The 26,054-nt window shown below is 38.1% G+C and overlaps 1 pseudogene across 1 annotated transcript in view; it reads right to left on the reverse strand.

The window, feature by feature from the left end:
• Positions 1 to 11,599: 11,599 nt before the first annotated feature.
• LOC149141056 (pentatricopeptide repeat-containing protein At1g80550, mitochondrial pseudogene) overlaps positions 11,600 to 26,054 on the reverse strand; it is a 45,047-nt pseudogene continuing 30,592 nt past the window's right edge. Inside the window, exon 2 of the transcript XR_016264180.1 lies at positions 11,600 to 11,649. The product of XR_016264180.1 is annotated as a pentatricopeptide repeat-containing protein At1g80550, mitochondrial pseudogene (transcript). The remainder of the gene's footprint in view (positions 11,650 to 26,054) is intronic.

The following is a 26,054-nucleotide window of genomic DNA, read 5'->3' on the forward strand; positions in this document are numbered from 1 at the left end:
TATGTATGCTAAGATGCCTTTTGGACTAATGAATGCTGGAGCAACCTTTCAGAGAGCTATGGATATAGCATTTGTGGGAGAGAGGGACAAATTTGTCCTTATCTACCTTGATGACATAATAGTGTACTCCATCAGCCATCAAAATCATTTGCAGCATTTGAAAAAAGTGTTTCTGAAGTGCAGGAGGTTTGGAATTTCAATCAATCTTAAAAAATCTCAATTTGCTTTAGAAGAAAGCAAGCTGTTGGGACATATTGTGTCCGCTACAGGTGTCCGAATTGACCCATAAAGAGTAAAAGCAATACAGACTTTGTCTGTCCCAAGATCAAAAAAGGATATCCAATCCTTTCTAGGCAAAATTAATTTTGTCAGGAGGTTTATTCCAAATTTTGCAGAATTGGTTAAGCATGTGACCTCCATGTTGAAGAAAGGATCAAGTAAGATGGACTGATTCAGCAAGAAAATCATTTGAGTCTATTAAAAAAGCTATTATGGAGGCTCCCACTTTAATAAGTCCAGATTACAGCTAGGAGTTCCATGTATTCTAGCTAGGAGTTCCATGTATTCTCATTTGCCTCTGAAGACACAATTGCAGCAGTTTTATTGTAGGCAGATGAAGAAGGTTCAGAACATCCAGTAGCATTTTTCAACAAGAATTTGAGGGATGCTGAACTGAGGTATGATATTATTGAAAAACAGGCATATGCTCTTATTAAATCCTTGAAAGCTTTTAGAGTTTATATCTTGCATTCCAAGATAATTGCATATGTACCCTCTGCTGCAATAAAAGATGTCTTAACACAACCTGATGCTGATGGAAGAAGGGCAAAATGGATTGCAAAGATGATAGAATTTAATATAGAACTGAAGCCCACCAAACTGGTCAGAGGTCAGGGGCTTGCCAAGTTGTTGGCTGAGGAAAATTGCAGGTCTTTAGATATTGATTTCCTATGTACAATTGCAGAAAATGGTCAGGGAAAAAAAGAGGAAGCAGCTGAATCAGAGAGAGCGGTCAGTGGCCGAGAATCTAGTTTCTTGTAAATGGTATACTGCAATAATTAATTTCTTGTTGAAACTAGAAATCCCTTCAGGATTTACTCAAAGTCAAGTCAGGACTATAAATCTTAGAGCAGCAAAATATTGTATTTATGAAAATCTGCTCTACTGGAGAAACCCATCTGGAATATTTTTAAGGTGTCTGGACAAAGAACAGTCAAAAGAAGTTATGCAGCAATTTCATTCCAGCATGTGTGGAGGGCACCATTATTGGAAAACTACAGCCCATAAAATTCTCAGAGCTGGGTACTATTGGCCCGCTTTATTTTCTGATATATTTGCTTTTGTTAAATCTTGTGACAGGTGCCAAAGATTTGAAGGAAAACAGCAGTTGAAATCCCTGCCCCTAAAACCAATTCAGGCAAAAGGACCTTTTCAACAATGGGGCTTAGATTTTATTGGAGAAATCAATCCACATTCTAGTGGCCAACACAGGTGGATATTAGTAGCTACTGATTATTTCACCAAGTGGATTGAAGCAATCCCTACCAGGAAGGCTGATCATAAAGTGGTCATGAAGTTTTTGACAGAGAATATCTTCAGCAGATTTGGTTGTCCACACAAATTAGTCACAGACAATGCAGCAGCGTTCAGGGCAAAGGAATTGGTGGAAATGTGTAATTCAATGGGCATTAAACTTGTTCATTCCACCTCATACTATCCCCAAGGTAATGGTCTAGCAGAATCCTCTAATAAAAGTCTAATAAGGATAATTAAGAAGCTGTTAGAGGACAATAAGAAAAATTGGGATTCAAAGCTCAAGTATGCACTGTGGGCTGAGAGAGTGACAATTAAGAAATCCACAGGCAATTCTCCTTTCAAGCTGGTATATGGTACTGAGGCTGTATTTCCAATTCAGCTAACTCTCCCTGTGGCAAAATTCCTTCAAGAAGAGCAAGATGAGGAAGAATACATGGCGAAGAGGATCATTGATTTAGCAGAGGTACATCAGATTAGAGAGCCGCTGGTTGAAAAGGCTGCAGCACATCAGAGAAAGACCAAGGAAGCCTTTGACAAGAAGGCAAAGACAAATAATTTTCAGGTTGGAGATTTGGTTTTGAAATGGGATGCACTAAAGGAAAAGAAAGGCAATCATGATAAACTTGATGCTTTCTGGATAGGGCCTTTCATCATTTCACAGATTCAAAGGAACAACACCTTCATACTGAAAAGTATGGGAGGAGAAGCAGTTTTTGATGGCCCAGTTAATGGGCGTTTTCTAAAAAATTATGTGGTTTAAGGCCTTTTGGCCTTAAAGGTTGTAAATATTGTGTTTTTATCAGTTTTAGTATAGGTGCAGTGGACTCCACGCCCAATGGAACACTAAGAATTTTGGCTAATTGGTTTTCAGCTGGAAAGGCATTGATCTACAGGTTCTTGAGACCTCACAGGGAGGATCTCATCCCCAGAAGGAGCCAGTGTTAGCTCTGCTACAGTTTGCAACATTTGATGGATGAAATCAGGTCAGGCAATGCTGGTTTGAGCTGCAAAGGGTTTGCAACAGTTTATTTTATCCCTCCCTTTCATTTGCCTTATTCCCTTATAACTCCCCACTCCTCCATTTCCTCATTCGCCTTTATCCCTGTTTTTCTCCTTTAAACCCCGCATAAACCCTTTTTCCCCTGGCTCCCGCGCGTTTTTTGTTTAAATACTATATAACCATGTGTAAATCCCTTTATTCAGTTAAAGCCTTTATTCGCCTAATTTCAAAGCCCATATGTTGTTATTCACATAACCGCGTGCATATAACAAATGCTATTGGCGGGCCCTTCCCGGTCACATCACGCCCGTTAACCTTATTCTTTTTACACCGTTCTATCGTAGCTCCCGCTCAATCCAATGAAATATGCTTCCCCTGCCGCCGAAAGCCGCACGACCGTTAGCCTACGGGAAAAGCGGTTTCCCAGCCGTAGTGTCTGCCACGCGTCGCAAATCTGTTGGATCGCGCCCCTTGGTACGATTACCGCCCATTCCCGTAAAGCGGTGCGATAAAACCGCTTACTACCGCCGTACCCTCCTCCTGCGCGTTATCTCCCACGCACCTTCCGATCCCGTCAGCCGTTGGATCATCCCCGCTGTGATCCAACGACCATCGTTCATCAATTCCCGTTTGCTCCCGATAGCCCTCTCAGATCCAATCTCCGTCGTCCGTCCAAGCTATCCGATGACTAATACTCATTCTCAGGCCCTCGTGCATTTTCCATATGGTTTCGATGTTTTCGGCCTGTCCTGTGCACGCGAAGGAGAAAACAAGTGATCACTCACCAAATACTCTCCACAGTTAATATTTCAGCTACCCCATTCAAGAGACAACACGGCAAAGGAAGGAGAGTACTGCCTCGAGCAGTTGAATTCATTTACCAGTTATGGAGTTTTGTCCCATACGGTACTCCCCCTGCTCAAGAAGGACATCAAATTACCAGAAATGCCGATTTTGTTCACTTAAACACTCAGCCTGCAGCAGAAACCCATATCTAATTGTAAATGTGGTTGGTGGTCAGTTATGACCCCTCCACGCATAGGTTAGCAGAGATTTTTTGTGAACAAACTCTATATATACCAAAAAGCAAGATGTAATTAGGTTGATGAATGTTATTTTGATGTAAGGTTCAACTTCTGGAGACTGTAACTACTGTGATACCTGCAACTTCTGGTCTTCATTTTCAGCTAATGCAAGCTTCTTTTGCTATTAATTGCTCACTTTCCACTTCTTCTTCTTTGTTCCAAGTTGTGCCTGTTATGCATTTATTCATGTGTTGTTGATGTTTAGCATTAGAGGGGCTGTCATCCCACCTCTGTGTTAGAATCTAGCTGTATCATTGAATTTGTATGCAGGTTTCTGTTGTTTTAATGCCAGAGAGTTGTCATCCTGTCTGTGCATTAGGAAATAGATTTACAGACCTTTTAACTGGTTGCAGCTGGCCATCACAAGGTCCTGTGCATCTGCTGATGTGATCAGTGTTCTCCATCATCACATTTTCCTTAAACTATGAGTAATTGGTGGTCTAAAGCCTTGTAGTCTGGGGGTGTTCACCCATGCCTGGGGTTAAGCATAGTAGAAGTGGTTATCTGGCTTGAATATGCAGCATTTCTTTCATTCATCCACCATTTATCCAACATTTTCTTGAGTTTGTAATGTTCCCGAGCATCTCTGAGATACAATTTAGGAGAGTTTCTTGGGGTGATAACAGCACCAACCCACAAGAGACACCAATCTCCTAGACTAAGCACCAACTCAACAAAATTTGTGGGCACCAACCCATAGGAGACAACAATCTCCTAGCAAAACACCAATTCAACCTCGAGTTGTTTCTTGGATCTATCATCGACAAATTTTTGGTCCTTAAAATCTTCAATGAAATGCCATCATCCATGCAATCCTCTATTGGAGAATGCAGTAGGGAAACTATTAATTCAAATTCTCATTAACCTTAATAATTGCTTGTGAACTTTAGTTATCTTCTTATGTTTCTTTATTAGATATTTTCATCAAACAATTATCAAGAACAAAACAGTAAAGACAATGGACACAAGTACTAGGCTCCAAGCCAGGGAAAAAACCCTCCAAGGGGAAAACCTAGAAATAATCTCTTCTCTTCTTATAGAATCTACTTCAAATGAGAAAACCAAGACCCAAATACCTTGACCAAGACCCCTTCCAAGCACCAAGTCAGCCCTCTAAAGTAATCCTTCCAAGAAGTCAAAAGTTCACTCAAGTCAACAAAAGTCAACCTTCTTCAAGTATGCACCAAACTCATATTTCAGCCTGCAATTTCAAGACTTTGGACGTAAAATGACTTTAGAATTTCGACGTGCAACTTTCGACCTCCTGCAGCAGATCAGATCCCTAATCTTCTTGCACATGTAACCAAAAAAATCAAAATTTCGTCCTCTTTTCTTCGCTAGGGTTTGCTCCTTGATTCTTTGTCCTTCACTCTTGTTTTCTTCTTAATTCTATTGCAGATCAAACTTGTTGAGTGCATATCGAATTGGTCTCTAAATGAGGTCGAGTAGCTTCGATTTATACTCATATGTGGAGGTCGAATAGCCCTCTCTAGGCTGACTTGTCTCTAGCAGGGCCAACTTGTGCTAGGAGGCTTATTTTGACTTTCTTGACTCAAAATAAATTATTTTACATGGTACATCTTGCCCATATGGGTCTTATATACATGATATTGACTCTCTTGACTCATGGAAAACCCTAGAAGCATTAAGACTATGCTTTACCTATAAGCCAATCAAAAAAAGCATGAAACCCATGCTTTAAAATAATAATTTGTCTTTCTTTTTTTGCTTGTTACATGATATATACATATTGACATGAGAACAATGACAATTATGAAGACCAAAACTAGTTACATTTTCCAACATCCTAGGGTTTTCTCCTTCAAGCATAATCATAGCCATTGTCCTGTACTTGCCTTGTCCTAATCCTTGGCTTAGACCATTGAAGCTTCACTTCACTGTTACACCTAAGGTCATTGTAATTGTTGAATTTATAGGACTTTCCTGACATCAGAACGTTTGAAGCTTCCTCACAAAGAACTTCCTCTTATCATTTACCCCTTCTTCTCTGTGCTTGTACACACATGATAGGTCTACTCCTTATCCTTTTCCTTTCCTCTTCTATTAATCCACAATGACAACTAATCACACCTCTACTCTTTCACTTGCATAGGACTTGCTCCTTTGCCCTGTTATTTTTAAATCTTTTTACCAATCAAGTACACTACCACTGTCACTGTAACTTTCTTTATGCAATTTTGGGCTGCTCATACTATAGCCTATGAACAAACCTCCACACCCTTAAAGGTCTGTTTAATTTGCACTTAAAAAAACTTCCTACAAAATTGCCTTAGCATCCACTAATCCATGTTTATCCACAAGTAGGTTTGTGGCCTTACTTTGTTAAACACCATTATCACAATTCTTTGTTATAGGTCTTACCTCAAAAAATTGTCCACAATAGCCCTTTTCTTAACTCCTTAAATTTAGTAGTTTACCTCAGTCAGCTCGCATCACCTTGGCTTGGCCCTGTCACAAATTTGTTCTCATTTTTCTTTAACTCAAATCATCTTCTTAAATTCATCCACTGTGTTCTGCAACATGGGTAACTTCAACCTACAACAAGGGGCTAATTTCATACTTGAAGCAAGACTAGTTTTAGGCTTGTTCAAGTCTACTCCAAAACAAAACTTGGCTTCCTTCAAAACCGTAACTCAGCATCCTTCAAAACCATAACTCAGCCTCCTTAAAAATCGAAACTATGCCACATTTTAAAACCATAACTTAGCCTTTTTTATAAATACTTTAAGAGCAGATCTGAGTTGCTCCTTAGCTTAGTCTCCGACAAAACTAGCACATAATTCGGTTTACAACAGCGTAACCTGCAACCAGAATGCCTCCTCAAAAATTTGGACCTACTCCTTATCTTAAGCTTAGCCATGTTATCTCCCTGCTCCTTGATTCGGCCTTCACCTCATACATGTTTCTTTGCTACTAAAATAGAGTCGAATTTCCTTTCATCAAATGAGCCACACGTGTGACAATTTATATGAGTTTAAACATTGTATTTTTGCTTGAGGGTCGACCTATCTTTTGGCTAAACCACCATGTCCACTGGATGTGATTTTAATGTTAACCTCAAAAATGCATTTCTCCTTAACCGTGAGGAGTTAAAAGGTGTGCCACCTACTGTTGGAAAGGTCTCGTTGAGGGCTACATGATGGTGTAGCTTTCCTTTGCATTTGTGTTGACTTTGACCACTTATTTCTTAATTTTATTGAAGGGATTATTCTGGATGTCATCTTTGCCTTTGAGGGATTAAACTCTTTTGCAATACCTTTATGGAGTCTCGGGGCCCTTAGTGCTTCTATTGAACTGTTATCACATGATTTGACATTCGTTATAGGGCTTTGACATCATTCCAAGCTCTTTGCCATCATTCCTAGAATTAAGGCTTCATTCCTAGGGCTAGGGCTTTGACATCAATGACAACTTCACTCAATATTTTCTTATTTACAAAGAAATCAATATGATTAAAAGGAGAGTCAAAAACTAATTTCATTAGCTTAAGCATGATTGTTCCACCCTAGTTTAACAATTTTTTTAATGTAACACAATGTTTTCTTAATTGAAGGCTTCCAGTTCTTGCTTCCACAATTAGGAAAGAGGGCTCTAGGGTTATAAATACCAATATATACAATGCACAAATTCATGATAATTCCTCACATTCCAGACTTTGCGTTGAAGAGATAAGTTTGAGTTTCAAGAATATAATTATAAACAAAAGCAAAGTTACTAGAGTTTATGGAATTGTAGTATTTACATAGAATTCATCTCAACTTGCAAAACCTTCAATTAATTTCTATCAATAAGAAGTTCTATAAACAAATGTAATTAAATAACGAGTTTACTGAACAAGAATAAAAGACTTATCTGTATGCAGAGTAGATAACCAACAAAACCAAGTAGACTAAGTGATTTCCACCCAATTGTAGGTAATTCACTGAAGAACTCCACCCCCTAGCTATGTAACATCCCCAACAATTAACCCCACTAATATGTAATTATAATTAATTATCTTATTGATCCTTGTATGAGCATGTAAATGTAAAATATGTAAAATGGGTAAAAAAACTTGAATAATTGTAACTATAATTTAATACCAGTAGATGAAGAAGTGAAGCCTTGAAATATGCCATGAGAAGTCATGAGGACGAGGGAAGCCAGCAAAAGGGGGTTGTAGAATTAATATTGTCCAATAAATTGTTGGTTGTGTCAAAGGGGTCATTAGAGTTGAGATTGATAAAAAGGAAGTAGGAAGGAAGCACCTGAGAAAAAGGCATGGAAAAAACACTCATGCAAAAGAGCAGAAAGGAGCAAAGAAAAGTGCAGTGTAGTGCGCAAGACTAGAGATAGAGGAGAGCGCAGAGAGATAGAGTCTCAACACTCGTGGAAGTGCAAGGATATAGTTGAAAGGCATACAGACAAACAGGCATAAGAGTGATGAGATGATTGGATGAAGAAGAATGGGCTTTAGAACTTCACTCTGTATTGCTAAGTAAACTCCCCTCATGGCTTCCCGATATGGCTTGGAGGTGGCTAGTTGCAAGAAAGATTGCAGTGTAGCTAAGCCTAGGGTAGGGTGGAACATGGCTCACCATTCATTAGTTGCAATATCCTTTGTTTGTAAGCAGATAAGTGCCCTTGGGGACTTAAATTTGTAATGTAAACTATAATCAATGAAATAGATAATGTATCTGCGAGTTTGCTTGCTAGATGGATATAATAGCATGTGTGTTGTTTGTTTATGAGATGGTAGAGTAAATTTGGGTTTAATGGTTGTGATAGCTATGAAATGTTCATAAGTTTGGTTATGTATGACATAATATGGTTTAATGGACATAACCATTGTATCCTTGTTTGTGGGTAGCTTAAGTACTCTTATGATGTATGGCGAAGACTCAAGGATAGGACCATAGTATTGTTTATTGACTATTTACAGATATTGACCAAATAAAAAATATGAACGAGTAGAGAGGGGAAGACAACCCCTTAGTCTCTTGAACAACCATGATCACTGGTTGGATGTAAGGGGCTCCCTGTGAACTAGAGTCAGTAAGCTTGGTCTGCCTTTGACAAACCAAAGAAGTTTTGAGCTTGTGGTGGAGAATAGAAGGTCTTGTTGGTGCTTTGAACTTGGAGTCAAGAGCAATAGCCTTGACAACAAGGTGAAGACTTAGATGAAAGTTGTCCTTAGAGAACATCTGATGACAAGTGTTACAAAGTTCACTAAACTAGCAATTGCCTCAAAAGGTGCAAAGAAATGCCGATAGGATTATTAAATTGAAAAAATAATCACCGTATCACTGCCTTATCTTCAGGAAAATTTTTCCTAACCTTGTGAGAATCCTCTCTTGCATCATCAGTCTACCGTAGAGCAGCTCATTCCTTACCACGTCTGAATAAAGTCTTCATATTCTTCTCATCCTCAGCTAAAGCCTAATACCATGTTACATTGGCCAATGGCTTCTTCATAACAGTTCAACTTCAGCAAACAATGAACAATATTAAGATTGCAAGGGTTCTTCACAGCAGTCACCATATCCTTGTATTTCCAAACAACTGAAACATAAAATCATCTCCCATGTATGCTAGGGCCACTTCATATTGTTGCAAAGGCTCTGCTAATTTGTCCTCCATTAACTTCTCGCCGCCTCCTATCTGCTGCTTCAATTTGCTCTTCTACTATCATATCACTACCTGCCTTACCTTCCTTGGCTTACTCGAAACCAATAAGCTCAGCTTCATATATAAGATTGGCTCTAGGTGGTACATTTGGAAAAGAGGAATTTCCAGTCCACATGAAGCAAGGCACGTTCAGCAGCTTTCATGCTAGCCACACCAATGGTGAAGCCACTCAATTCTTTTTCTCACTACCCAAAACCAATTCAAATGGTTGTTGTTCTTGCCAGCATGTCAATTCTGTGAAGGCTTGGTCTCATTCTCAGCCTTGATGTTTTGTTTCATAATGAAGAACTTCCCTTTCAGAATTAATAGACACAAATGAACAGGCTAAGTAGGATGTCCCTGTATTAATTGTCCCCTGGATCTAAATTTTTGGTGATTCCTTTCTAGTTGCAAAACAAAAAACTCAGTAACAACATCCACTTGGAATTTCTTCAACCACAATCATCACATATTAGCTCACTCATTAATACCATAGGCTCTGCAAAAGTACTATTTGTACTTGATGAAGGAAGATCACACTGTTGACTGGCCAGCAACCTATAAACTCTGTCAAATTCAAACTTTTTCTACAACTTCTCTGATAATTCCTGAATGTGCTCAATTATCAGCCCGGGATTCTTGCCAATAGCAGCCACATGGGGTACATAAATCACCCTTGTCATATTTCCCTTAACAAGTCGTATAATGCTGTAAATAAATGATGACCTTAACAAGTCGTATAATGTTGTAAATAAATGATGACCTGATGTTGCCACTACATATCTCAAAAAATTTAATCAAGAGATACACACAAATAATAAATATATTATGATCCTAGTCTGCTTATAAGAGAGCAGTAAATATGTTGATGATGTAATGCTACAATTGAACTTGCTTTATTTCCCTGAGTAAGGCTACCTGTTCGTATCCAGACCTGTACACCAAATGCAAGTGAAAATATTTGCCATAGGTACCCCTGATAAAAGAAGGGGTAACAGAACGCACAATTTGAGTGGTAACAAAGCCAACAGTGAAGAGTTTGCTTCTCTGAAGACGTGCCTCCTTTGGTGATAAGGTACTGAAGTGGCAGTTTGATGAGTTGAGATCATTGCAGAAACTCTACAAGTGTGAGAAGAGTGTAGCCATTGTTTCCCTATTTTTCTGGACCAATTCTTGACCCTTGTTTATTGAGCATTACATCACCAGTTTAAGAATCCTCTGGCAGGAGAATGCTTGTATGTCTAAAGCATCTTTTCGAGATAGAGAGAATCTGGCTTCTCTATGAGAACCTCCTTCCATATTAAACATTTGCTCAAGCTACCTGATGAACTCAACATACCTTGGTACAACTCCTACCAGGATTTATTTCTTTACAATTAAAAAAAAAATTGTACTAATTTTCGATAGTAAGATTAAACAAAGATTTTGTGAAATATCATGATTGGCATGATATACCTCGAGTAGCCCTTTTCCAATGGTTTATCCATAAACTTGTTCCTTCCTTTAAAATTCATGTTTGAGACATCCTATCAAAGATGACTCCGACAAAACAGATCATATAATTTATATTGTAGGCCACATTTCCAGTGTGGGGACTATTTTCAAAAGATAAAATACATTTGTTTAGAGTTATACTATATACTAGGTCCAGATAAGAAAGAAGCTCATAAAGAGATTGCATTACACATTTTATCACTGTCCTGTTCTCAGATTTACTATATGTATAATTAAATACTTTAAAAAAAGGAATGCAAAACCAACATTCAATCTCCATGAGCATGGTATTTGTTAAAAAAATGACTGCAAAACTAACATTCAATTTCCATGAGCATGGTATTTTTTATCATTGTTGACCATTCCTTTGAGATGCCTCACAGCCATCTTATGCACAAGATATTTGACCACAACTGATCGTGCCACAATACAGCTCTCCAAAACTTGAAGCCACAACTAATCGTGCCACAATACAGCTCTCCAAAACTTGAAGCCACAACTAATCGTGCCACAATACAGCTCTCCAAAACTTGAAGCCACAACTAATCGTGCCACAATACAGCTCTCCAAAACTTGAAGCCACAACTAATCATGCCACAATACAGCTCTCCAAAACTTGAAGCCACAACTGATCGTGCCACAATGCAGCTCTCAAAAACTTGAAACTTATTGAGGACCTGTAAGGATTTTTTTTGCTCTGGGGCAGTCAGCTCAAGATCTTTGTCCTTGCGAGCTTGAGCCACAAGTTGACTTGATCGTTTACCTCCTCTCTCCTCCAAACTTCCTATGCTTCAACTTCATGACGATGGAGAAAATCTTAACATACAAGTTGCAAAGATCCAAAGGCAGTCATGATAAAGATCCAGCCTGCAAAGAATAGGAAAATCCCATACATAAAAGTAAAAAGTTATAGAAAGGCCTGTGCAATGGAAAATGTGAAAAGAAGGTTCAAAGAGACAGTTATGGCCTGTCCAGCAGAGTGTGTTTCTAGTGGGAAAATTTCACTGGGCACCCTCCATCAAAAGGACCCCATGACCACCAAATGCAGCCACAAATAAGCAGATGGTTGTTACCAACAGTGCTGAGAAGCCTTTGGGTGGTTGTTTGTCTCCTCCAAACTTTAGGCCCAAAATTATGCCAACAACAAACTTGTGAAAAGATAGGATAATATTATTATTGATGAATCGAACAGTAAACAACCCAGGAAAAAAAGGAAAAGGATCTTTTCATAATCTGCTACGAAGCTTTTATGAAATAGACAATGTAATGCGAATAAAGGGGGCTTTTCTCAAGTGCAGAGAGTTATTGAGATTGAAGAAGGGGTTTGGAATTCAGAACTCTAAAAAGAGGTTTGCATGTCCCTGTTGCACACGGCACGGCATATGAATTTGGAGTGACTATAAAATCCCTCATTATGCACTGTTTAATGGATGTGGGTACAACTCTTTTCCCCTACACTTTCAGCAATTCCTTTTAAGAAGTAATATGGACTTCTGTGCTGAATAAAGGAAATCAAGAAGACAATTGAAGCATGTATGCTCCAGTTTTCTTCTCAGCTAGTCAGCTGATGCAGCCAAGAAGTCAGGATTCTGATTCAACTCTGAAAATGTAAGTGGAACAAGCCACAAAAGCAAGCACAGATAGCTACCATGGTTGCAGCTAACCCAAGAAAAAAGCAAGCATAATATCTGGAGCTTTGTTTCTCTGGTGTAAAAATAAGGGACTGATGCAATTCCCACAGTTCAAACCTTTTTTTGACCTAATAATCGATGAGAAATCATCAAGTACATTTGGCTCCTAGATTTGAAGAACAGGAAACCTCTAAAAATATGCAGAGAATCTGGTTTTGCCTTCCTGGGGGACCTTACTACCTGTGGTTAAAACATGGGGTACCTAAAAAGCATGAAGTTACGTTTGAACCTGGATTTCACCAACCAGCTGAAAAGCTATGTCTAGGATGCATACTGACATGCTTGAAAACAAGATGCAACAAACTCTGTAAAACTAAAAACTTAAAAAGTGCCTACCCATGAGTTGCCACATTTTGAAGCAGGTCCAGTCATACCCACACTTCAACTGTAACAATTTGTGGCTCTAACCTGTTCAGTGTTGCCACGTTTATCCTGACAGGCTGATCTCAATCCACACTGAACGCACAGTTAAGCAGGAACAAAACCCTACAAGTAAGCCAACTCTCCATCCTGAAGCAAATTTAATTTGATATTAACCTTAAAGAACTCCAGCAAGGTTTAAATAGCGCTCCAGTTGACTGTTCCAACCCAAGGTTACTTGGGAGCAGGAGCAGAAGTGGGGAGCGGGAGCGGGGAGCGGGGAGCAACATTTTCAAAAGCTCCCGGGTCGGTAGCGAATTGGGAGCAAATTTTTATATAATATATATTTTTATATATTTTGATGCATATATGTCAACAAAAGCATGTAGAATGATGAATTAGATATAAAAAACATAAAACCATGGATTAAACCATATAACATCAATCATTTAGAAGTTATAATCTTCATCAACCACGTCCACAAGTTACAAGTTCTCATTTATACAGCATGCAAGGGTGCACATAACCAAAATAGCACCGAGTGCAATCCATCTCTGAACCAAAAATACATCAACAAATAGATTCTAGATGGCCTCTAACATCCAAAAATATCATGCTACAACAAATGACTACATATCATCAAAATCATTGCCTATCTTGGGATCTTTGTCAATAATATCACCCTCTAAGCAATTAACATAAGATAGAAAAAATGTAGCATGTCAAGTCAAGATTTTGTTTGAGTGATGGGCACATTTTTAGTAGGGTCATGATAGAGGAGTTCGACAACCAAAGTCACTAACATCAACGTAGATAGAGGGCTTGGTGCTCTTGATTAAATACATGCCCCATACCCTAGTACATGACAAAATCCAAGGGAAACATTGCAATCCCCCCAATCTTGAAATCCTGAAAAAGTGATAAGTCCGCTAGATTTTGAGTGAGATTTAAAATTCTATTTTCTCCATATTAAATCCAATGAGGTCGAGACTCGAAACCACTCTCAAATATCCTGATTCATTTCATGGAAATGTTAAAATTTAAGTAAAAGGATGAAAATGAAGGATAAAGGAGAATTTAGCATATCAATGCTAAGGGCGAGAATTTAGCATATCAATACTAAGGGCCATAGGCTTGAATATTAGGCTTCCCTACTCAAAAACTCTTGTTTCTTTGAAAAAAATTACTTCTGGAACATCTTTGTGATAACAATTTTGTGAAAAAACAAGGGAGCGAATTGTTTTTTGTAAGAGCGCACTCCCAATTCGCTTCCGCTTGAAGTGCGCTCCGGGAGCAATTCATAGGGGGGGGGGCACTCCCCCGCAACCATGTTCCAACCAATCCCATGAAGAGTGACAACCATCAAAGCAGCCTGAGTTTATATTTCAACCCATGCTAGTTTCCAACTTTCCACCAGTTGGCCATAGCGAAACTCATCAGTAGTCTCCTCTTTCAAAAAATGCATAGATAGTTATTGTAATAGCCCAAATCCAATGGAAAAGTAGAGAATAAGACAATGTTTGAATCTCTGCAAAGCGCTCTCGTTGATGCAGATTAACATGAACTTACTCCTAATTCGCAGGGTGTTAGTTACAGCAAGTATTGACGTAAATTTCCTTTGTATTGCCCACAATATCATTACCTCAAGCTTATTTAATGGTGTAATTACCACAGACTTTCCTCAGACCACGGGACAAATGTCACGACAGAGGCAAAAGGAACAGATGTAGAGCTATTGGACAAATGTCACGGGCGCGTACAAAGGGTAGATGAAAATGTCAGGTGAACAGATTCAAAAGAAACGCCTATCAGCATAATAACTCTTGATTGGTTGGATAGTATGTTGAACGACTTGAAGAGCTTAAATGGCCTTGAAGCAAAGGTGTTTAGACTTTACTACATTAGTTGGAGGATTTAACTACCGTGATATATGTTTATTTGGACAAATGATCAATGAGAAGGTTTCCCTAGTTAGGAGAAGAGGTCTGAAGGCCTCAGAAGAGGCAAATTTTGTGCAATGGCTTCTCTGGATTCATGTGAGAAGTTGAATGGTCACTAGCTCAGAGATGGAGTATACAACTACCTTCATGGTTGGTGAAGAAATCTATAGCTTCAAAAGTCTCCTGGGAAGTTCATTCCCTTTTTTAAGTCTCTATCAATCTACAGAGATTGGTCGGAACCACTCTATCAGAAACCTCAAAGATTCGAGAATTAACCTTTATGCTTTAGATTATTTGGAAATATGGGGTTCAGAGGCCTTAGCCCTATCTCCTAGTCATATGACTGATAAAGGGGGTTGTGACCAAGAGCCAACATATAAGGGGCTTATTGAGATATCAGGCTATTGGGATGTTTAGGCCTTTGTATCAGGCTTAGGCCTTGATACAAACAGAATCTGAAACCCTACTAACTAACGAAGACGAGTGTTAAGGCATGTCAAATGACAACATATTAGATGTCGGCCTTTTGGCTTTCGGCATACCGAAAGAGCATAGTGAAGTCTATCGATATGAAGCCCCGATTCTAACAAAACCCACACTATTCGTTATTTGACATGAAATTCGGGAGCTGTCAATTGATGGGACCGGGCGTCTAGTGATTAGAACACAAATAACAAGCATTTTTTTCGATATTGCTTAAGTTCGATAAGGACCTTGACATGGCAAGGGTTGACATGTGGCTGACATGGAGATGTGGCAATAACATGATGTTGGTTTAGCTAGATGATGTAGCAAGGTGATATCATGAGAATGTGCAAAAATGTTGAGGTCGCAGCCAAATGACATTCAAGGTGGAAAATTACGTGGAGATCCAAATTTCAACCTATCAGTGCACCGAGATATTGGGAGATCAACTATCGGCAGGTTTGGGCCCCCATATTGGGCTTGCCTCCCAATACTAACAAAACCCGAGAATTTACTAGGTGATAAAAGAGTTGGGCTCTGTCAATTGACAAACGTTATTAGATTGGACTGAGCATAAGCGAGTTTAATTGTGTGGCCCAAGACTAATAGAAACTAGTTGCCTATTATGTGACAGAGATCAACACCATCATTTGACGGTCTATCGGATTTGGTAGAATCAAAGTTAACTCCAGGACGAGGGGTTAATATTAATAGAACCTGGTAAATCGTCAAGTGACAAAAGATGATCTAGAAGTCGAGATCCATCAGATGATGACTAGTTGTCAGATCAGATGGAAAGCTCATATATGAGTTTAAATAATGAAACTTTTCCTGGTGGGTTGAAAGTTGATATACTGCCAACAAGATGAAATGGTGGATGTGGACCAATGAGGTAAGGGCATGTGGCGGTGCAAACCGCTGATGTGGTCTCCAAGGGTAGATATTCAAATGGGCATAACTTTGTGCTTGACGCTAAAAATGAGGTACAATTTATATAGTTAGAAAGCTCTCAACAAGCAAAAGACAATGACAGTGTCAGAAATATGATTTGGGGTGATAGAATAAAGAGGAAAATTGATAATCACATATTCATAATTAAACTTGAAGGTCATATATAGATAAACCCTGCAGTCCTAATCAAGAATTAGGGAGTTAGGTACATTACAAATGGTATACGAGTTAAGGGTTCGACACAAGAACTAAATGGGCTCAGGACAAATAAAGCTATTAGAGCCAAGTTTCAACTTTCAACACTTGGATTTAATGGGCTCAAGAAAGGTAGAAATATCAGAGCCAAAGGTTCAACAGTTGGACTGAATGGGCTCAAGAAAGGTAAGATTATCAGAATTGTGGTTCAAATACTAGGCCTGAAGGGCCAGAGATACACCATAGAGATGAACCTTTGAGGACAAATTTCCAACACTAAACTTGGAAGGGCCAAGAAAACAAACTAAGTGCCAAAGGTAGACTACAAAAGTAGAATTTCCAGAGCGATGGAGTTGAGGTTCTAAAGCAAGAAAATCAGTGGTCAGATTGTACAACATGGGAACCATGGTCATTGGGTACAACAAAATAGTTGTGTAGACCTAAACGTATGACATTGACCCAAGCTTGTGGCTTCATGATGTGTAGCAAATCTATGCTAAGAGCTTGAGGCAGAACCATTGAAGATGCAACAAATGAAGAAACTTCCGTGGAATGTTGATTACCAATGTTATAGAAGACATATTCAAGGTGTTGATTAGACTTCCTTTGAATAGCTCAATAAATAAGCACATGGCCAAATGATATGGGCATGATTATGAGGGGGGTTCTCTCAATTTATTTCTTTCTATTTGATGCTTTATTAAATTTGAAAAGTTGTTATATGTTGATAAATAAAAGGGCATAGGCATGGTGAGATTGCAAAAGATTGAATAGTAAAAAAAATGCATATGCATTGATAGGCATGAGGATAGTGAAATGTTATATGCATATAGATATGCTATGGTGCATGTAAATAATTATTGAGCATGCATATAGAGAAAATAAAGATTCAAAGTAGTCTGTTATCATAAGTAAATTATGGTGAATAACCATGATTAATGATGAACCTACTGTCAGAAATACGTTGATTTTATGGCTAGAGAATTTGATGAGGATGCTACGTTGAGTCTTGTGGTGACAAGGCTATGGACAAAAAAGTATTGTTCGAAAGGTTGGTGAAGAGGAAAGGTGAGAACCCTCCCTAAGATACCAGTTGATCATGCAACATCCAATAACTACTAACATCCAAGCAGGTATAGTTCAGTATGCACAAAATATTGAGAGGGGATTAGATAAGAATTCCCTTGGCAATAGTTTAACTGTAACATAACAATGGTATGAATGCATGAATGAAGAATAAAGTAAGAGCTGGCATTATAGCTATGCTCAGGGTGATGTTGATGGTCACCTAATGATTCCATGCTACTTGGAATAAATGATTCCTTGCTAGTTTTTGTCATATGAAAAGGGGACAGGATGTTGTACCTATGAGACATGCCATTGAATCGTTGTAAGTTCTTACAAGGTAGGTTGTTTTCACATTTCATGAATGTATATGATAATGAGAAAGGTGCAGGAAGTGCACAAGCATGTCAATCTGTAGGATTGAGGCATTGTTTAAATGCATGGTTGAATGCATAATGTAAATGTGTGTTTACGAATATGCATCTGAAATAAATAAGTAAGCAATTGAAATAATATAGTGATACTAATTCGTGAAACTGAGATCATCTTAGGGGCTACTAGATGTTGCAACTAGGGAGAGTTGCATGCTGACATAATCACACGCGAATGGATTGCTAGAAAGATCCAACTGAGGAAATATAGCTACAAAAGATGAAGATAACAACTAAGTAGTCTAACACTCATAAAATAGATTTGATTTGTAGGTTATAGATCTGAATGCATAGGAATGGCATGTTAGTATGCTAATGTGGGCTTGTTAAATAGTTTCCTTGTGTAGAATAAATGGATAAATCCAAGAGGAGATGACCAGCCTGGTTGAAACTTGACAGTGATTGCTCAATGGAAAATAGAGCAGAGTGCTATGAATTCCAATCTATAAAAATAAATTAAAAAGGGAGAACCCTTGACTCTCTTCCCTACTGATGTTTTGTTGAGAATGAAAAGTATTAGAATGTAGAAATCTATGAAGGCCTAAGAATGGTTAAATAATTGATATCAGAAGGATAATGGTTTTGATATACCCGAGATTGAAATGATAAGGATAATGGTCTTTGTCTACCCAAGATTGAAACAACTTGTATGCACAAGAGTGCAACGGGGAGGAACCATCGGGCTATTATAAGAAGTAACTATGATGTTATGCCTTCTGAAAGAGACTGAATTGTGAAGTGCCTTCAACTTGAACATGTTAATTTATTACTAATATTTGTTGATTTATTGCTGAATGTTTGTACATGTAAATAGAATAAATTGCTTATTGATCAAAAGTGCTGAAACATATGTTGAGATTAATTCAACTAACAACTTGTGTATGAATGAACTTGTGCATAAGGAAAAGATACAGATTGTTTTCAGGAATTGATAATAAAAAGGACAACTTCTTCAAAGAGGGAATTGAGGCAAGGAAGTACCCTCAGACATTGAAAGAGTGTTAAAGACAATGAAAAGGGGATGTGAGGCTAGAGAAGAAGCCAAATTGACACACACGAGGAAACCATCCAGCTGAGCATGCATAGGTTTGGAATCCATGTAAGTATGGAAATCAACAATACTACAACGATTGGTAAATTGAAGGAATTGGGTAATAATTCCTTCAGGTTGAGTTTATATTGCCTCTGAAATAATTCCAATTGAATGCATGTATTGCATAAAGGCCTAAGGAGGGTATGGTTAAGGCAGAGAGTTGTCAGTATATAAGATTTGGTAACATATTACAAATTTGTATCAGTCCTAATGGACAATGGTCAGATAGGTGAGTGGTACACTCACCAATCCAAGAAGGTAATTATGGATTATGTAAGCGAAATGTGGGCTTGTGAAATTGTGAAGTGTGTGAGAATGAAATATGATCCACGTGTGTGATTTAAGAGTGACTCTGAAAAAGGGGGCAATTGAGAACCTGGCGAGCCACAATAGCTCGGATGGAATTATGATTTTGATCTTGTTGATTAAGGAGATTAGTGAAAAAGCCTTCAATGTGAATCAGAGTGCATTGAGGCATTCATAAACAAAGGTGAGGAACCAAGGGGCTGCTAGAACAGTGAAGGGCCCCCTTTTGTGCTGTGTGATTGCTCTGTTTTGGCATGTAAGCCACTAGAAGGAGAGGCGCCAAGGGACCATCAGATCAGTGAAGGGATCCTTTTTGTGTTGTGCCAACCCTAAGTGGCCATGTTTTGCTATGTTAACGGGCCTTGACTCAACACTTGAAGTGCAGAATCATCAGTCCTGTATGTCAAGGAGACAAGCCTTGAGCTAATCTAAATTGTTGGCAGGAAAATGTTTTCATTGCCACGTGAATATTTTCTTGAAATGTGTGCGCTTATATGAATGATCATGCAATGCAATAATGTTTCCTTTCAATTCGCTTAGTATGCAGCTAAACATGACCAAGTGATTGATTATGTGATCATTTTAAAACCAATTTATCTCCAATAAGGGAATCTCCAGTTTAATTAATTCAACTAATGATCTTAACCTCATATTGTAAATTTACCCTGAATGTCAAGGCCAACTAAATCTTTTCATTTTGATCATTTCCATAAACTACATATATACATAAGATCAGCTCTATGATACATCATTAATCTCCTCTTAATCAATTAGCGTATCCCCTGAGGATGGACTCACTTGGAAGTCCGAAACATTGGGTTAAATAAACTCTTTAACAGGTTATTCCTCTCTTATTAAAATTCTCCCCACCTGTATGGATTCATTATTTAAGAATACCAATTTAGTGATTGTTATAGTAATAATATATTGAAAGGATTTTATGCCCAATAAACTAACATATTGTGGCTATGTGTGAAAATGATCTTGGATTTGGCATGAGATATAAACCCACAATGGAAGCTGAAAATATGACCACATGCAAATACCAAATGTTGTGAGAAAAGTCTCATGTTTATGAGACCCAATTTCTATATGAAGCAAGCTTGGAAAATAAAATAAAAAATGATTGGATATTTTGTGAATATATCTCATGTAAAATTAATGTTGTGATACATGTGAAATGATGAATATGTACAAGAAGGATGGATAAAGGGTGTGGAACAAAGAGCTCGGGAATAATATCATTGAAGCCATATTGAACGCCCAGAGAAGTGAACCATGTTAGTAGAAAATTGGCAGGATACCATGGCTATAAGACTGTAATAGTTCCTTCACTATTTCTATGAAGGAAAAGCTTTGGTTAGGTAGATCGCCCAAGGATGGGGATTGCTTGGACACTAAAATATTGAGCAACTACTAAGGAAAGGAGAATTACAACCCACTCACAGAATCAGGAGTGTGAAGGAGTATGTCTAATGCAAACAGTGAGTTGAACTTGTTACCTATGGAAGACTATGAAGAGGAGCAATGATACGGACAAGTATTAAGTTGCAGATTGCATCTATTGAAATGCATGCTGAATGTATATGGAAATGGTCCTAACACATATTTTACGTTGGTTTATTGATGTAGATACCAGATGGGACACTATAGCTCTGAAAGTGACTGGGCTGTGAAAAAAATGTCATTTCTAAAGCAAGGGAAAGGATAAAGGACATGAATAAAGATGTTGAGATGTAAGAGAAAATGTGTTGAGATATGGGGAAGCTCATGATGGGAAATCTGAGTTCCCTAATAAAAACAGATCAGAATATAGAATCTGTATGATAAAGTTTCTTATTAAAATTTATCAAGATAGCATCTCATAATAATTGTGTGCATTTAATATAGGTAAAGATGATGAAGCCGTCTGAAAGGAACAATTGATGGTTGTCGAGCTTGAAAACATGCAAAATAGGCTGCTACTAGGGAATTAAAGTCTAATGATGCACCTTGACCATTTGCAATCAAAACTACCCAGTATGGAGCAATCAAAGAATATTGTGGCTGTAAGACTCCACAAATCTCCTTATTTTTCCCACAAAGGAAAAAACTCAGTCAGGTAGATCACCCGAGGAAGGTGATTTCCTGGACACCAAGATGGCAAGTAACTGCCAGAAATAGGAGAATAGTGAGCCAAGCTTTTTCAGTGGCAAACACAGGGACATGAATCCATAAACATGCTGATAAGTATCATGTTTAAATAAATACCTTCTCCAGATTTGTGCAATTCAGTCACGTGTTTATGCTAAGAGAAAGGTTTAATACACATGTTCACTGATAAGTGTTGTGGGGATGCCAAACATCTGGAGGTGGTCGGACAATGCTGACATAATGACAAAGAAGAATGGATGAAGAGGACCAAGTTGTGGATACATAAGAGGACACAAGAAGGAATCTAGTGTCGTTGAAAGAAAGCATACCATAAACAACTACAATGAACAAGAAAGTGCTTGAAATGGTGTAATGTTGTTGAAGATGACACTTGAAAGGGTGTGAACACCAAGGACGGTGTTCCTTTGAAGGGTTGGGGATTGTAATATACCTAGCAATTAACCCTATTAATATTGTAATTGTAATTAGTTATGTTATTGATCCTTGTATATGCATGTGAATGTAAAATGGCTAAAAACCCTAAATAATTGTAACTATAATTTAATACCAGCCGATGAAGAGGTTAAACCTTGATACATACCATGAGAATTGATGAGGGGGTTTGGAGAATTAATATTGGCCAATGAATTATTGGTTGTGTCAAAGGGTCATTGACAAATTTCCCAAGAAAATATCAAATGGAAAGATTTAGTAATAACTGCTAGTAGTTATGAGAGAAGTGGGGTTCTACCCCATCTATCTTATCCAAGACGTGGAACAACCCCCTTCTACTGTAACTTCTAGTACCCATGTAATTCCTTCAAGGAAGAAGAGCATTCTCAGGAAAGCATTCTCTCAAGGGAAAAAGCAAGCACTTGGGAAAAATGCACTAAATAAGCACTCATGTGCAAGAGCAGAGAGGAGCAGTGAAAAGTGTAGCACAATGCACAAGACTAGAGATAAATAAGAGCGCAATCTCAACACTTGTGGAAGTGCAAGAACATAGTAGAAAGATAGATAGGCAGACAAGTAGAAGATTGATGAGCTGATTAGATGAAGGAGAATGGGATTCAGAACTTCACCTTGTGTTGTTGAGCAAACTCCTCTCATGGATTCCTGGTTTAGCTCAGACGTGGCCAACTGCAAGAAAGATTGCAATGCAACTAAGCCTACGATGGGGTGGAATGTGGCTCACCCTTCATCAATTGCAGGTAGCCTTTTGTTTGTAACCAAATAAGTTCCCTTAGGGACTTAGATTTGTAACATAAACCATAATGAATGAAATAGATTATGTATCTATGAGTTCACTAGCTAGATGGATATCACATCCTATGTGTTCTTTGTTTATGAGATGGTAGATTAAATCTAGGTTTAATGGTTGTGATAGCTGTGTAATGTTCATAAGTTTGCTTGTGTATGACATAAATCTGGTTTAATGGGTATAACGACTATATTCATGCTTATGAGTAGCCTAAGTATTGATGTATGAAGACTCAAGGAGATGACCATAGCCCTATTTTTCCGTCTATTGTTGCCTATTACAGATCTTGACCAAATACGAAATATGAATGAGTAGACAGGGGAAGACGACTCCTCAGTCCCTTGAACAACGATGATGACTGGTTGCATGTAAAGGGCTCCCTGTAAGCCAAAGTCAATAAGCTTGGTCTTCCTTAAACAAACCGAAAAGGCTTTGAGCATGTTATGGAGAATAGAAGGTTTTCTTGGTCTTCTGAACTTGGAGTCAAGGGCAATAGCCTTGACATCAAGGTGAATACCCAGATGAAAGATGTCTTCACATACTATCTAATGACAAGTGTTACAAAGTTCACTAAAGAACTCTTGACTGGTTGGATAGTATGTTGAAGGATTGAAGAGCTTAAATGGCCTTGAAGTGAGGATGTTTAGTATTTACTTGGTTCGTTGGAGGATTTAACGACCATGATGTATGTCTGTTTGGACATATGATTAGTGAGAAGATTTTCTTGGTTGGGAGAAGAGGTTTGGAGGCCTCCAAAGAGGCAAATTGTGTGCAATGGCCACATTGGCTTCATGTGAGAAGTTGATTGGTTATTGGCTAAAATATGGAGTATACAACTACCTTCATGGTTAGTGAAGACCTCTATAGCGTCAAAAGTAATTTGGGAAGTTTATTGCCTTGTTTAAGTCGCTATCAATCTACAAATATTGGTTAGAACCATTCTATCATAAACCTCAAAGATTCAAGAATTAACCCTTATGTTTTGGATTGTTTGGAATTTTGGGGCTCAAAGGTTGTAGCCTCATCCCTTGGTCATATGGCCAATAAAGAGATCTATGAACAAGAGTTAGCAGATAAGGGGCTTGTTGAGATATCAATCAACTAGGAGGTTTACGTCTTTGTATCGAGCTCAACCCCCGATATAGATAGATAGAACCCAAAATCATGCTAATTAGCAGAGACAAGTGGTCGGGCATGTCAAGTGACAATGTATCAAGTGTCATCCTTTTGACTTTCAGCGTATTGGCAAGCATGGTGGAGTCTACCCGCATGAAGCATGTGTGTTAACATAACCTGCACTATTCATCATTTGACAGGAAGTTCGAGAGTCGTCAATTGACAAGATCGAGCGTCAAATGATTAGAATGTCGATAACGGGCATTTTTCTCGATGTTGTTAAGGCTCGATAAGGACCCTAATGTGGCAAGGGATGACATGGTGCTAGAATGGTGCTAACATGGCATTGATGTGGTGTTGACATAACCAGATAATGTGGCAAGGTGACATCATTAGAGTGTGTATCAATGCTAAGGTGGCATCCATATGGAAGTCGAGGTGGTAGATGATGTGGAGATTGGGATATCGGCCTATTCGCATACTTGGATGTCTAGAGATCAGCCACTGGGAGGTTTGGAACCCCATATTAGACCAGCCAACTAATACTAACAAAACTCAAGAGTTTGCTAAGTAACAGAAGATTTGGGCTCCATTAATTGATGGATGTTATCAAATCAAGTTGAACAGAGGCAAGTTCAATTGTGGCCCAGGGGTTCGATACTAACAAAACCCGAAAGTCTATTATGAGACGAAGATTGGCTCTGTCAGTTGATGGTCTATCGAAGTGGGAAGAATTAAACTTAAGCCCAAGACCGGGGGTTGGTAGTAATAGAACCTGGTAAATTGTCAGGTGATGGAAGATGATGGAGAAGTCGAGATCCATCAAACAATGGCTCATTTTTAGATGCAAAAAGCTCATGTATGAGTTTAAACAACGAAATTTTGCCTATTGGGGTTGAAACTTGATTACCACCAACATCATAAACTAGCAAATATGAACCAATGAGGTAAGTGCATGTGGTGATGTAGGTTGTTGATGTGGCCTCAAAGGGCATATCTTTAAATGGGCATAACTTTGTGCCTAATTCATAATGGCAAAATATTATTAAATAAATTAGAGCATTATCTTGGAGTTAGAATTTACTCTTGGAAAAGGTAAAATGAAGTTGAAGTTTGTGGCTACCTAAAGTTTTATAAAGGCAATCATGTTAAGTTCGTTTTCAAGGAAAGAGATTAACACTTAATTCTATAAGAGAACTCATCATGGGAAATAAAAAAGTTTTCGCCTATGATATCCCTCATTACCCTTGCTTTGAGGAAAAAGCAATTTTTAATGGGATGGTTATATTATGAACATAATAATAATATAATAAATAATGATATGTTAATTAATTAATGAAAAGATGTGTCTTAACATAAAGACATATTCGTTAGTGAAAAGACACCATGCCTAGGTATTTATAACGGGGGTCATCATTCATTAGAGAAATTTTGAGGTCCAAAATGTGCCTCCTAACGAATATTATAAAATAATAGTGGAAATAATAAAATAAGATTAGATTACATCATCAAATTTTAAAGGGAAAAAAAAGAAAAAACAACTTTTTCAACACATATTTTCAACTTATCTCCCTATTGTTTTACTCAAGTTTCGAGTGGGAGCACTCGTTGGTTGTAGAATTTAATTCCTCATCCAAAGACTACCCATGTTGCATACCTTCGATGGACTCCGCAATCACATTTTTTCATGTATTTCTCATTTTTCGTGTGAGTCCATCGAAAGTATTCAAAATGGGTACTCCTTGGATGAGGAATTAAATTCCACAACCAACGAGTGCTCCCGCTCGAAACTTGAGTAAAATCGTAGGGAGATAAGTTGAAAATACGAGTTTAAAAAGTAGTTTTTTTTATTTTCAATATTGTATTCCTCTCAGATATCAATATTCTCTTCATTTAATAACTTTATATTTTGAGAAGAAAGGACCTGGCCAAAAAAGTGAATAGTAATACTGTGAGACATTTCAGAGCATTCTTATAAGATAAGATAATTTTATTAATGTCCAACAAATAACCATAATAGGTCAACGGGACTGTCGGTTACAATGATTACATCTTGCCAAGACGGTGGACCAAACAGTCCCCTTTAACATTTCTTTTAAAAGGCAGAAAATACATCTATAATCTAAGTAAATGTAAATGTAGAAGCTAGAAGCTCTCGGCTTCGAAACAAAGCATTGCGATGAAGCAGAGAAGGAGAAGAAGAAGAAGCAAGGAAGGAGTCTCCTGTCCAGTGCCTACTCCTAACATCCGAGGTCGAGAGAAGAA

This window comes from Pinus tabuliformis, chromosome X (genome assembly GCF_031772625.1).
Source record: "Pinus tabuliformis cultivar Carrire ecotype Pingquan chromosome X, CPIR1, whole genome shotgun sequence".
In the NCBI taxonomy this organism is placed as follows: domain Eukaryota; kingdom Viridiplantae; phylum Streptophyta; class Pinopsida; order Pinales; family Pinaceae; genus Pinus; species Pinus tabuliformis.